Consider the following 12,920-nt stretch of genomic DNA (forward strand, 5'->3'; position numbering starts at 1 on the left):
CATGGTTCTTTATGAACCTCCTGTAATACCCAGTGAGGCCTAAGAAGGCTCTCACCTGGGTCTGAGTTGTAGGGGGAACCCAATCTATGATAGTATGGATTTTCCCCTGAAGTGGTGCAATCTGGTCTCCACCTACCAGGTGTCCCAGATAAACCACTTTCCCCTGCCCTATCTGGCACTTTGAAGCTTTGATAGTGAGGCATGCCTTTTGCAGGGCCTCCAAAACCTTCCACAGGTGGACCAGGTGATCATCCCAGGTGGAGCTAAAGACAGCTATATCATCTAGATATGCTGCACTAAAAGCCTCCAACCCTTGCAAGACTGTATTCACCAACCTCTGAAAAGTGGCAGGTGCATTTTTCAAACCAAAGGGCATTACTGTGAATTGGTAGTGCCCTCCAATAGTCGAAAATGCAGTTTTTGCTTTTGCATCCTTTGATAACTTGATCTGCCAATACCCTGCAGTCAAATCAAAGGTGCTTAGATACTTGGCAGATGCCAGTGTATCTATGAGCTCATCTGCCCTGGGTATAGGGTGAGCATCAGTTTTAGTTACCTGGTTGAGACCTCTGTAATCTACACAAAACCTCATTTCTCTTTTCCCATCTTTAGAGTGAGGCTTCGGTACAAGCACCACAAGAGAGGCCCATGGGCTTTCAGAGTGCTCAACCACTCCCAGTTCAAGCATTTTCTGAACCTCTTGTTTTATGCAGTCCCTGACATGGTCAGGCTGCCTATAGATCTTACTTTTGACAGGCATGCTGTCTCCAGTATCCCCATTTTGCTGTTTGACAGCTTGCTGTCTTAGACCCTCTAATGTGGGACAGGTTTGCTGTGCCACACTCAGCTCCTCCCTGGCAGGCCCCCCTCCACCCAAAAGCTCAGCAGTGTCTGCTTCCAGCTCCTCTGGTGAAGGTTCTGCACAGGGGGGAAATTCTTCTTCCTCAGAAGTAGAATCATCTGTAGAGGGAGGGATAGTGGGTAGGGATTTACCCTTACTAACCCTAGCTTTAGGGAGCACTTGGTCCATTGTTCCAGGATCCAAGTCACCCTGTCCTTTTTGCTTTTTGGCCTGAGCCCTGGTTAAAGCAAAAATATGCCCAGGAATGCCCAGCATTGCTGCATGAGCCTCCAACTCCACTTCTGCCAAAGCTGATGTCTCTAAATCATTCCCTAGTAGACAGTCTACAGGTAAACCTGAGGCAACCACAACTTTCTTTAGACCAGTAACCCCCCCCCCCCCAGTTAAGATTCACAACAGCCATGGGGTGGCTAAGAGTGTTGTTATGAGCATCAGTCACTTGGTACTGGTGACCAAGTAGGTGTTGTTCAGGGTGTACCAGCTTCTCTATTACCATGGTAACATTGGCACCTGTGTCCCTGTAGGCCTGAACCTCAACACCATTTATTAGGGGAAGTTGCTTGTACTTATCCATATTAAGGGAACAAGCAACCAAGGTGGCCAAATCAATGGCACCGTCAGAGACTAGCACAGCCTCTGTGGTCTCCCTAACAAGAAGACCAATCCCAACTAAATTATCAAAAGTAAGCCCAGCTACTCCCTTTGATTGGCTATTAGTAGGTTTGCTCCCACCACCACTGCTATTACTAGGGGCACTAGGTGTAGCAGTAGGGGTTGTGGTAGTGGGAGGCTTGGTGCTTTTCTTTGGACAACTGGCATCAGTTGTCCAATGGCCTTTTACTTTACATAAATAGCACCATGGTTTCTTTACTTGATTAGAAGAGGATTTGGGCCCACCACCCCCACCAGAATGTTTTTGTGGGCCTGATGAAGACTCATTTTTAGATTTGTCCCCACCCTTGTCTGAAGACTTACCATCCTTCTTCTTGCCATCCTCGTCACCCCCTGTATGAACTTTTCTGTTCACTCTTGTTCTGACCCATTTGTCTGCCTTCTTTCCCAATTCTTGGGGAGAGGTCAGATCTGAGTCCAGTAGATATTGTTGTAACAAATCAGACACACAGGTATTCAGAATATGCTCTCTCAGGATTAGATTGTACAGGCTTTCATAGTCAGAAACTTTACTGCCATGTAACCACCCCTCCAAGGCCTTCACTGAATAGTCAACAAAGTCTACCCAGTCTTGTGAGGACTCTTTTCTGGTTTCTCTGAACTTAATCCTGTATTGTTCAGTGGTTAAGCCAAATCCATCCAAGTGTGCATTCTTCAAAACTGTCAAATTATTGGCATCACTTTCCTTCACAGTAAGGAGCCTATCCCTACCCTTTCCACTGAAAGATAGCCACAGGATAGCAGCCCAATGTCTTTGAGGGACCCCCTGTACAACACAGGCCCTCTCAAGTGCAGCAAACCACTTGTTAATGTCATCCCCCTCCTTGTAAGGGGGGACTATCTTATGCAGATTCCTAGAATCATGCTCTTTCACAGGATTACTATCTGGAATACTGCTGCTACCACCATGGGGTCCAAACCCCAACCTCTGTCTTTCTTTTTCTAAGTCTAAAGATTCCCTGTCTAGAGCCAGCTGTTGCTGTTTAAGCTTCAGCCTGGTCTCTTCCACTCTCAATCTATTGAGCTCCCTTTCTAACATTCTGTCATCAGGGTGGGTGGGTTGGTTATGCTTTAACACAGAAGAATGATGTGAATGAACAGAGGGTGAATTGTCTCTAAAAGTTGGCACTCTAACAACCTGGCCTGCAGGAATGACATCCCTACTGTGGTGAGAGGTCACATTAGTACCAGTTATGCTAGGTGGTCTGCTAAGGGGCAGGTTGGGAAGGATACCATCTAACACTCTCCCTAGGGGTGCCCCAGAGTCAGAGTGTGAACCATCTCCTAACTTCTCAACTGATGTGCCAGCTAAGGCCTTATCATTTTCAATGAGCATGTTATTTAACAATTCTCTAGAGGGATTCTTCCCTACCCCTAAACCTCTATCAATGCAGAGACTCCTTAAACCTTTCCAGCTAAGGTGGTCATAAGCTGTGCTGACCAGATCAAGAGTAGGACCTGTGTCAGACATGATAGAAAAGGGTTTAGGAACAGATAAAAGAAAGATAAAAAGTTTCAGGACTTTTTTAAGGACACAGAAAAAAAACTTTTTCAACTTTTTTAGAAACTTTTTGAAAGTTTAGAGGTACTTTTCAGCACTTAGCAAATAGAGTAAGAGAAGAAAAGCAAAACTTTTTGGTTAGGTGTACATACACTGAACTTGTTTTGTATATTTTTCTCTTATGAAAAGTACAATATGACAAAGTGGTAAGCAGTTACAAGTACTTATCCCACCACTGCACAACCAATGTAGGAGGCTGGCCTGGCTTGTAGTGGGTACCAAGGGGTACTTACACTCTGTACCAGGTCCAGTTATCCCTTATTAGTGTAGAAGAGGTGTTTCTAGCAGCTTAGGCTGATAGAAAGTAGCTATAGAAGAGCAGCTTAGGCTGAACTAGGAGACATGCAAAGTTCCTACTATACCACTGGTGTCATATGCACAATATCATAAGAAAACACAATACACAGATATACTAAATATAAAGGTACTTTGGCCATTATTTATACTTTTTTTGCGCCGCATTTGTGTCGATTTTTTACGCAAAAGCGGCGCAAACTTACAAAAAGTATAAATATGGGCCTTTATTTTTATGACAATATGCCAAAAGTATCTCAGTGAGTACCCTCAGTATGAGGATGCCAAATATACACAAGATATATGTACACAATACCAAAAATATGCAGTAATAGCAAAAGGAAGTAATGCAAGCAGTGTAAAATTACAATGTATTGCAATAGGAGCACATAGGTATAGGGGCAACACAAACCATATACTCCAAAAGTGGAATGCGAATAACGTATGGACCCCAAACCTATGTGAGCTCGTAGAGGGTCGCTGGGACTGTAAGAAAACAGTGAGGGTTAGAAAAATAGCCCACCCCAAGACCCTGAAAAGTAGGTGTAAAGTGCACCTATATTCCCCAGAGAGCACAGAAGTCGTGATAGGGGAATTCTGCAAGGAAGACCAACACCAGCAATGCAACCAAAGTGGATTTCCGGACGAGAGTACCTGTGGAACAAGGGGACCAAGTCCAAGAGTCTTGAAAAAGTCAAGATTGGGCAGATGCCCAGGAAATGCCAGCTGAGGGTGCAAAGAAGCTGCCACCGGATGGTAGAAGCTGTGGATTCTGCAAGAACAAAGAGGGCTAGAAACTTCCCCTTTGGAGGATGGATGTCCCACGTCGTGTAGAAGCTTGTAGAGGTGTTCCCACGCAGAAAGACCGCAAACAAGCCTTGCTAGCTGCAAGGGTCACGGTTAAGGTTTTTGGATGCTGCTGTGGCCCAGGAGGGACCAGGATGTTGCCACTTGGGTGAGGAGACAGAGGGGGTGCCCAGCAAGTCAGGGAGCCATTCACAGGAGCAGGCAGCACCCGCAGAAGTCCCGGAACAGGCACTTGGAAGAGGAGTGAACCGGAGCTCACCCAAAGACACAAAAGGGAGTCCCACGACACCGGAGGACAACTCAGGAGATTGTGCACTGCAGGTTAGAGTGTCGGGACCCAGGCTTGGCTGTGCACAAAGGAAATTCTGGAAGAGTGCACAGGAGCCAGAGCAGCTGCAAATCACATGGTACCCAGCAATGCAGTCCAGCGTGGGGAGGCAAGTACTTACCTCCACCAAACTTGGACTGAAGAGTCACTGGACTGTGGGAGTCACTTGGACAGAGTTGCTGAGTTCCAGGGACCACGCTCGTCGTGCTGAGAGGGGACCCAGAGGTGATGCAGTCTTTTGTTGCCTGCTGTTGCAGGGGGAAGATTCCGTCGACCCACGGGAGATTTCTTCAGAGCTCCTAGTGCAGAGAGGAGGCAGGCTACCCCCACAGCTACCCCACCAGGAAAACAGTCGAGAAGGCGGCAGGATCAGGGATACTAGGTTGCAGTAGTCATCTTTGCTACTTTGTTGTGGTTTTGCAGGCGTCCTGCGCAGTCAGCGGTCGATCCTTTGGCAGAAGGTGAAGAGAGAGATGCAGAGGAACTCTGATGAGCTCTTGCATTCGTTATCTAAAGAATTCCTCAAATCAGAGACCATAAATAGCCAGAAAAGGAGGTTTGGCTACTTAGGAAGGGGAATAGGCTAGCAACACAGGTAAGAGCCTATCAGGAGGAGTCTCTCACGTCACCTGCTGGCACTGGCCACTCAGAGCAGTCCAGTGTGCCAGCAGCACCTCTGTTTCCAAGATGGTAGAGGTCTGGAGCACACTGGAGGAGCTCTGGGCACCTCCCCTGGGAGGTGCAGGTCAGGGGAGTGGTCACTCCCCTTTCCTTTGTCCAGTTTCGCGCCAGAGCAGGGCTGGGGGATCCCTGAACCGGTGTAGACTGGCTTATGCAGAGATGGGCACCATCTGTGCCCATCAAAGCATTTCCAGTGGCTGGGTGAGGCTACTCCTCCCAAGCCCTGACACCTTTTTCCAAAGGGAGAGGGTGTAAGACCCTCTCTCTGAGGAAGTCATTTGTTCTGCCTTCCTGGGCCAGGCATGGCTGGACCCCAGGAGGGCAGAAACCTGTCTGAGGGGTTGGCAGCAGCAGCAGCTGCAGTGAAACCCCAGGAAAGGCAGTTTGGCAGTATCCGGGTCTGTGCTAGAGACTCGGGGGATCATGGAATTGTCTCCCCAATGCCAGAATGGCATTGGGGTGACAATTCCATGATCCTAGACATGTTACATGGCCATGTTCGGAGTTACCATTGTGACGCTGTACATAGGTGGAGACCTATGTACAGTGCACGCGTGTAATGGTGTCCCCGAACTCACAAAGTCCAGGGAATTTGCCCTGAACGATGTGGGGGCACCTTGGCTAGTGCCAGGGTGCCCACACACTAAGTAACTTTGCACCCAACCTTCACCAGGTGAAGGTTAGACATATAGGTGACTTATAAGTTACTTAAGTGCAGTGGTAAATGGCTGTGAAATAACGTGGACGTTATTTCACTCAGGCTGCACTGGCAGGCCTGTGTAAGAATTGTCAGATCTCCCTATGGGTGGCAAAAGAAATGCTGCAGCCCATAGGGATCTCCTGGAACCCCAATACCCTGGGTACCTCAGTACCATATACTAGGGGATTAGAAGGGTGTTCCAGTATGCCAATGTGAATTGGTGAAATTGGTCACTAGTCTGTTAGTGACAATTTAGAAAGCAGAGAGAGCATAACCACTGAGTTTCTGGTTAGCAGAGCCTCAGTGAGACAGTTAGTCATCACACAGGGAACACATACAGGGCACACTTATGAGCACTGGGGCCCTGGCTGGCAGGGTCCCAGTGACACATAAACTAAAACAACATATATACAGTGAAATATGGGGGTAACATGCCAGGCAAGATTGTACTTTCCTACACCCACCATAACTCCAGTCCATGCAGATCAATAATCAAATAATCAATCAATAACACCAATAATCAATGACATTAATAATCAACAAGAGTCAAAAATTGTCACGCACCATGACTTTTCAGTCATGAATAACCACACTTTTAGTAAAATTTAGAATATGTATTTTTTCCCTGTACTAACAATGCTAAGGTCATAAAAGTTAATCTCAAAATCAAATAATAAACATACAGAAACAACACAGGCTGTCCAAAGTGACGGAAGAAACGCAATCTAATCAAAGCTTGAACTATTACACATTCTAAGTTTATGGTAGAAATTAATAACAATAGCAATTGCCCAAATGATATCACATATATTTAGATTCTGCAAAGAAAATCATCAACCGTTATTCCCTATTAACAGAGTAGGAATCCTAAACTAACATCAGATTAGCATTGGCATGTTGGGCTTCATGCAAAACAATTTAGTAAACACAAATTTTGAAAATATCTAACTATGGCCCTATCAAAACAGTGCAGTTGGTACCTAGAAAGAAAAAGCAAATAGGCATAAAAAACATAGGTACAAGAATAACTTTTCTCAATTGGATCGGCAAGCTAAGATAGTCTTCGTCAGCAGGACATCAGTTCGGTCAGCAAGGTATCAGGATTCAGCATCAAAGGTCAGAGAACGCAAAGTCTTTTAGCATTACGGAAGAATATAGGTAAACCCTCAATAAGAACAGAGAGAATAGCTTGGCAAAATAACAAAACGTGCAGTGCTGGTTTCTTCTCAGTGCAATTCCGTTAAGTTAAATTCCCTAAAACTATTTCCCAAGTCCCTATTGGTGAAGGGATTGCATGTTCATACTTTGTCCAATAAAACTAAAACTTCAAATCAATGAATTCTACCACTACTCCGTTAACATGTCGCTGATTCTTGTAATTTTCTCATTGTCCAGCTCATCAGGTAACAATATTGTTGCAGCTTATACTTTAGTCAGTGTCTTCATTGTTCTTCTCCTGATAAAGTCAGTCTAACCCATATTACATTAATAATGTTGCATTTAGTAAGAACAGCATCTTCTAGTAATCAGTTCTCATGAGAAATACTTTTAGCTATGAGCACATTTACACAGTACAATGGAAAATCACAGTTTAACTCTCTGGGACAGCCATTTATTAAACGTGCAAGAAATGGAGCTTGACATGAGGCCAGGCAACTAGGCCAAGACCTCCACTAAGTTAAGGTCTACAATTAATAAAGTTAATACATAATGCATAACCCTTAATATGACATATTACTACATTAATCCAACATATACTCAACATTTCATATTAATAAACTATGAATAAGTATACTTCATGAACATTGGTGGCCACTCATCGTGATCACATTTTCAAATGCGTGCATTATTTTTCTACGTAATTACTTTTTCTACGCAAATCCATTACTCATAGTACATGAACACTCATTAATAATTTTTATTAAAAAACCTGCACTAGCAATGCCAAGCTTTACCACGCTGACTGTGAGTAAAGTCCTGCTGTTGCTGTGCCTGGTTTATGTAGCTTCTCTGAGTCAAGTTAAGAGCCAACTTTTTGTGGGAGGCAATCAATGAATGTGGATGAAACATGTGGCCAGATCTGGGTGCTAGATCATAGTGCCTGTGGGAGTATGTAAGACATAGAAGAAAGTCCAGTGTATTCTAAGACATATGGACAAGGGCTATTCCTGGAGGGAATGTTTGCAGCTGATACCATGAGTTTTAATGTTCCTTCTTGTTTTTGCTGGATAGGGACCTGCATGAGGGAAGCACAGAGTGTTTTTAGGCTTGGAGTTGTGCTTGGAAAGTGGGCACTACTTTTTCTGTAGACTTATCAGAGTGAGATTGAGAAGACTTGATTAAATGATTTTTCTCTTCCTAATTTCTCTCTGCCACTGTCACATCTAGAGTACAGCCAGAGCTGGAAATTCCACTTTGCCTCTTTAGTTTCTAAAAGACTGCAAATGTGGCTTTTAGAAAACTGCTGAATGTATAATGTCAGTGGGAGAGCAAGACTGAATATAGCGGGCAGATGGGCGAAACACCATGGAATATCACAGAGTTTTTATGTTAATCTGCGGAATTCTGCGGAGTAAAACTGTGAGTTCCGCCTACCCTTAATTACGATTGTAACACATTTTTCTTAAATTATTACAACCATATAAATTTGATGAAAAACAAAGGTTATAGATAAGTTATAGTTAGTTAAATGTTATTTATTCTTTTTCTACAAACCCAACTTAAACTATGCAAACATGAGAAATTCTAAAGTTATGCTTTCTGGATTCGGGACAAGATGCCAATCAGAGAACTCACTGGCAGTAAGGTACTCCTCTCCACTCTGATCAGAAGAAAGCATTAGTTTCCCTGTTGGTGCTGCCCATGTGTACTGGGGTTGTCGAAGCAGTTTTCGAGGCGGTCGGTGCCACTTAAGATGATAATACGATGCAGCGAGCAGAAGGGGAAGTAAACTAAAGCACTCGGACAGTGCTTTAAGTGTCTGATGAAAACGGTACGCATAGCACTTTGGCATGGTGACTTACCTGCGGGGACCTTCTTCCCTCTCTGCCTTTCCCACATTTTGGACCCACTCCTACTGGACTCGGGACATGCCGCTGAGGAGATTTGGTGCGGTTTCAGCTGCTCGCTGCCTTCAGGGGGATTCCAGGGCTAGCTCTGTTAGACCATGGAACCGTGTTGTGGTGGTGTGCTTTTCGTCTGTGGTGATCAAGAGGAGGTACATGGTGGAGCATGATATACTGCCTAAACGTCTAAGGACCCTGAAGCCGTCCCGAGGGACAGCTGATGCACGGCAGTGTTATGTCGCTCCAGGGATGCGTGGTTGGAGAGGCCGAGTCTCTCTGGAAGCCTCGCCCTCCACGTTGTGGCGGACCTGGGGTCCACCTCGAACTGCCTCTTTCGCGGGGTCTGCCGGGTTCCTCTCTCCCAGCAGGTAGGTGAGGCTCCGTGGGGTGGTTCGGCCGTTTTGTTCGCTCGAGGGAGGGGGGGGGGGGTCGTTGGTGGTGATGCTACCGCTGGTGGTAGGCCCACCTCGTCGCCAATTGTTATGTTGCGTGTCGGCGCTTAAAAGACACGCGGAGACCGGTGCAATTAGTTAACACTCTTTATTTAACTCTTGCACCCTATCTAAAGCTCGCGCCCTTTTCCCTCAATTTATCCCCTCCTCCCACTCGTCCCGGTGCAGTCCATTCTACCCCGATTGTAGGGGTAATATTGCACACACCACTTCAGTCTCTGCGTGGTGGTGTCGTCCAGCACCGGTGACGACACTACAGGCAGTTTGTGAAAACAAGCTCAGGGAGCAGAAGCAGTATTGGAATGCGGAAGCTGGAGAATAGACAGTGAAAGAATGAGGAGGGAGGGGCGAAGCAGACCGCAAGCCAGGGTTGGGACTCAAAAGCGAGTGATGTTCAGTTTGTGCAGGTGGCTCTTCAAAATACTATTACAGATTTTTTCCAGATATCAACAGAAAATGTAACCTCCAGGGTCGATGAAGACAGGGACTCTGGTGACTTTTTGTGCCAAGAAGGTGAGGGAAACTTGAGGGAAACCACACAGTGGTCTGATGAGGAACATAAAGTTAAGGAAAATGAAAACCTCATTGCACCCTCCTCAGGCAATAACAATGATAGTGTAAATGTAAATGGAAGAGATACGAACGGGGCGGTTGGCATGATATTGGCTGGGATGTAGAGAATGGCACAGGGCCGGACTGAGACAGATTTGCAGGGCGTCGGGAGGGGGCACAACCGGCGGCATAGCTGAAGGACTAATCAATAAAAGCAGTGCTGGACTTTGGCTATGTAAAGTTGTATAAGCTGGACATCAGCATGATAGGGGAAACTGGGTGGAGCGGCGGATTGGCCACTGGTGGGTCCCCAAAACATAGAGACAAATTCTTCTCTTTCACAAACGATCTTCAATATTCTGCCACAGAGCTGAGTGATTTTAGTGAGACTTCACCTTCTGTGTCCTCAGGCATTTCTGAAGCGAACTCTGCAACCAAGGAGAAGGAAGTCGCCACAGTCAAACAAAAGAAGCACTGCTCAAAAAGGTCCAAGCAGCTTAGGGGGAAAATGTCAATAGTGGAATGGGGTAGCCCCCCGCTAGACTGAGCACTGAAGTGGGATTATTCAGCCACAAGTCAGGTATATCCTGAAGATGTCTGGCCACATGGTGATTCAGTACAACAAAAGACAGGGCAACAAGCCTCTGTGAGCAAGGAAGAGCCCACGCTGAGCCTCATTTATAAGTCTTTAAGGCAATTCCAAGAGGAAGCCCGGATTGAGAGTAGTAGAGCCAGACTCGAGAATAAGAATATGCATGGGGTATTGAGGAAAATAAATAAAACTTGCTCCGAGATCGGGGCATGGATTGCGCTTGTGGAGGAACGTACTGTAGCACTGGAGCAAGATGTCAGAGGGTTAGAGGGTGATCTCAAACAGCAACAGTCACAAGTCTTAGATTTAATGAGGAAGGTGGATAATTTTGAAATCTGGCAATGATGGAATAATCTTTGCTTTCTTGGTCTGGCAGAAGGTGTTGAAGGACGTGATTGCAGGGCATTCATGGTCAAATTCTTAAAAGGTACATTCCCAGAACTTTCTACTTGAGATTTGGAGCTTGAAGTCCAGCAGGTAGATTGCTTTCATCTTACTCGGAAAGGGACCCAGAATGGCCAACAAGAGAAGCCTAGGGTTATGTTGGTCTTCTTTGGGAATTTTTTATTGCGACAGGCCATATTTTTAAAGGCACGCCCAGATGCCAAGAGGAATCACGAGGGCCAATCCTTCTTTGTTCATTCAGATTTCTGTCATGTCACAGTTGAGAGACGTTGGCGGCTCGGACAACTTGTCAAACCTTTTCAAGATTTAGGGGCTAAGACTCATTTGATGAATCCGGCCCAATTGAAGGTTAACTTTAAGGGGAAAAGCCACACATTACAATCTGAAGTAAAAGCATCAGAATTTCCCAAGGAGCAGACACAGCTTGCCAGAAAAACTGAATAGGGTACAACATGCAAATGGGAGAAAATAGGGGGCAAACCTGTTGGTATTAGTGAATGCACATAGTTGGATGTGACAGTAGGGGATACGTAGGAGAGAGCTAGATCTCTGAAATTGGATTCTATTTTGTTGTGTTCAGGGTGGGGGGCTGCATGAGGGTGAACCTATGGTAATTATTTGGATCCCAATGGATTCAATTGATCACAAATGGGGGGTTGTAGTGGTTGGTGGGAGAAGGGGTGGTTGGGAGAGGGCCTGGAGTCGGGGTTGGGGTGGGTGTAGGAAGGGATGGGGCAGGGAGCTGAAGAAATGGGGCAGACAGACTTTGGCGACGGTTGGATTCTAATGGGTAAATTACACATTGCGTCAATCAATATATGTGGGTTGAATTATAGTATAAAGAGGAGGAGGGTTGCACTTGAGCTTAAGATTTTGTAGGTGGATGTCTTGTGCTTACAGGAAACTCACTTTGAGGCTGAACTAAAGTCAGTGCTAGAGAATCTGGGTTTCAAACTCGTAGGTCATACAATGCGGGGAACACAAACGCGGGGTGGCTATTCTGGCTCGGGGTAAGGCCTGCACTTTCAGTTGGACAATGGTGGATAACCTTGGTAAATGGGTAATTATGAAATGTTATGGGGGAGGGCAATGCTTCACAATTGCCTTGGTGTATGGATCAGTGGTTGATGACTTAGTAGTGTTTGATTGGATTAACAACGAGTTGGCTCATAGGCCTACCTCGATCGGGCTTTGTGGGGATTTTAATTTTAATAGGTATGTGGGATAGCTCAGACAAGAAGTTAGGGCATATCATGGGCAGAAACCAAGAATTCTACAGTCTCTGCAGCATCTGATCGATACCCACAGCTTGACTGATGCTTAGGATTGGCTTAGACTTTACGATCCTGGGTTTACTTATTTTTCCGCACCGCATAGTTCACTTGCCCGGCTTGACTACATGTTGATTTCATGCACGTTAATTGCAGGGGCCCAGATAGACATATTTCCGAGAGTTATATCTGATCATAACTGGTGGTATTACAGTTGGAGGCCCCTGGGTCCTGGTTGGGAGTATTTACTTGGATCTTTGACCACACCTTGTTATTGGATGAAGAGTATGTACACCTTATGGAAGGGTGTATCCCAGAGTTTTTGGAGCTGAATAGAAATAGCACTACTGTAGGGGCTGTGTGAGAGACATTTAAGGCATGGGTAAGGTGGGGGATGTTCAGTTATGGGTTGAGGGAAGAGAGGCACAGCCAGGTTGAATGATATCAGATTCTTGAAGAAACAGAAGCCCAGCTTCTAAATATATTTGTTAATGTTTTTAAAAAAATTGTAATGAGTCCACCTGGACTAAAATCCCCAAAGCTCCAGGTCTTTGTTTTTTAAAATAAGAAAATTTGTTTTGCCCTTTATGGGCTTTCTAGGACCGCAAGGTAGCCTTCAAGGGCTCCCTCGCAGTCTCAAAATTTTTTTTCTTTTAATTTTTTTAACATTTTTTAAAA

General features: G+C 45.4%; 1 long non-coding RNA gene across 1 annotated transcript in view; it reads left to right on the forward strand.

Moving 5' to 3' along the window:
* Positions 1-9,797: 9,797 nt before the first annotated feature.
* The window catches only part of LOC138304082 (uncharacterized), a 54,055-nt gene continuing 50,932 nt past the window's right edge, over positions 9,798-12,920 (forward strand). The window contains exon 1 of the long non-coding RNA XR_011205496.1: positions 9,798-9,935. This is a non-coding gene — a long non-coding RNA (uncharacterized lncRNA). The remainder of the gene's footprint in view (positions 9,936-12,920) is intronic.

Source organism: Pleurodeles waltl, chromosome 7, assembly GCF_031143425.1.
Source record: "Pleurodeles waltl isolate 20211129_DDA chromosome 7, aPleWal1.hap1.20221129, whole genome shotgun sequence".
NCBI classification, from domain to species: domain Eukaryota; kingdom Metazoa; phylum Chordata; class Amphibia; order Caudata; family Salamandridae; genus Pleurodeles; species Pleurodeles waltl.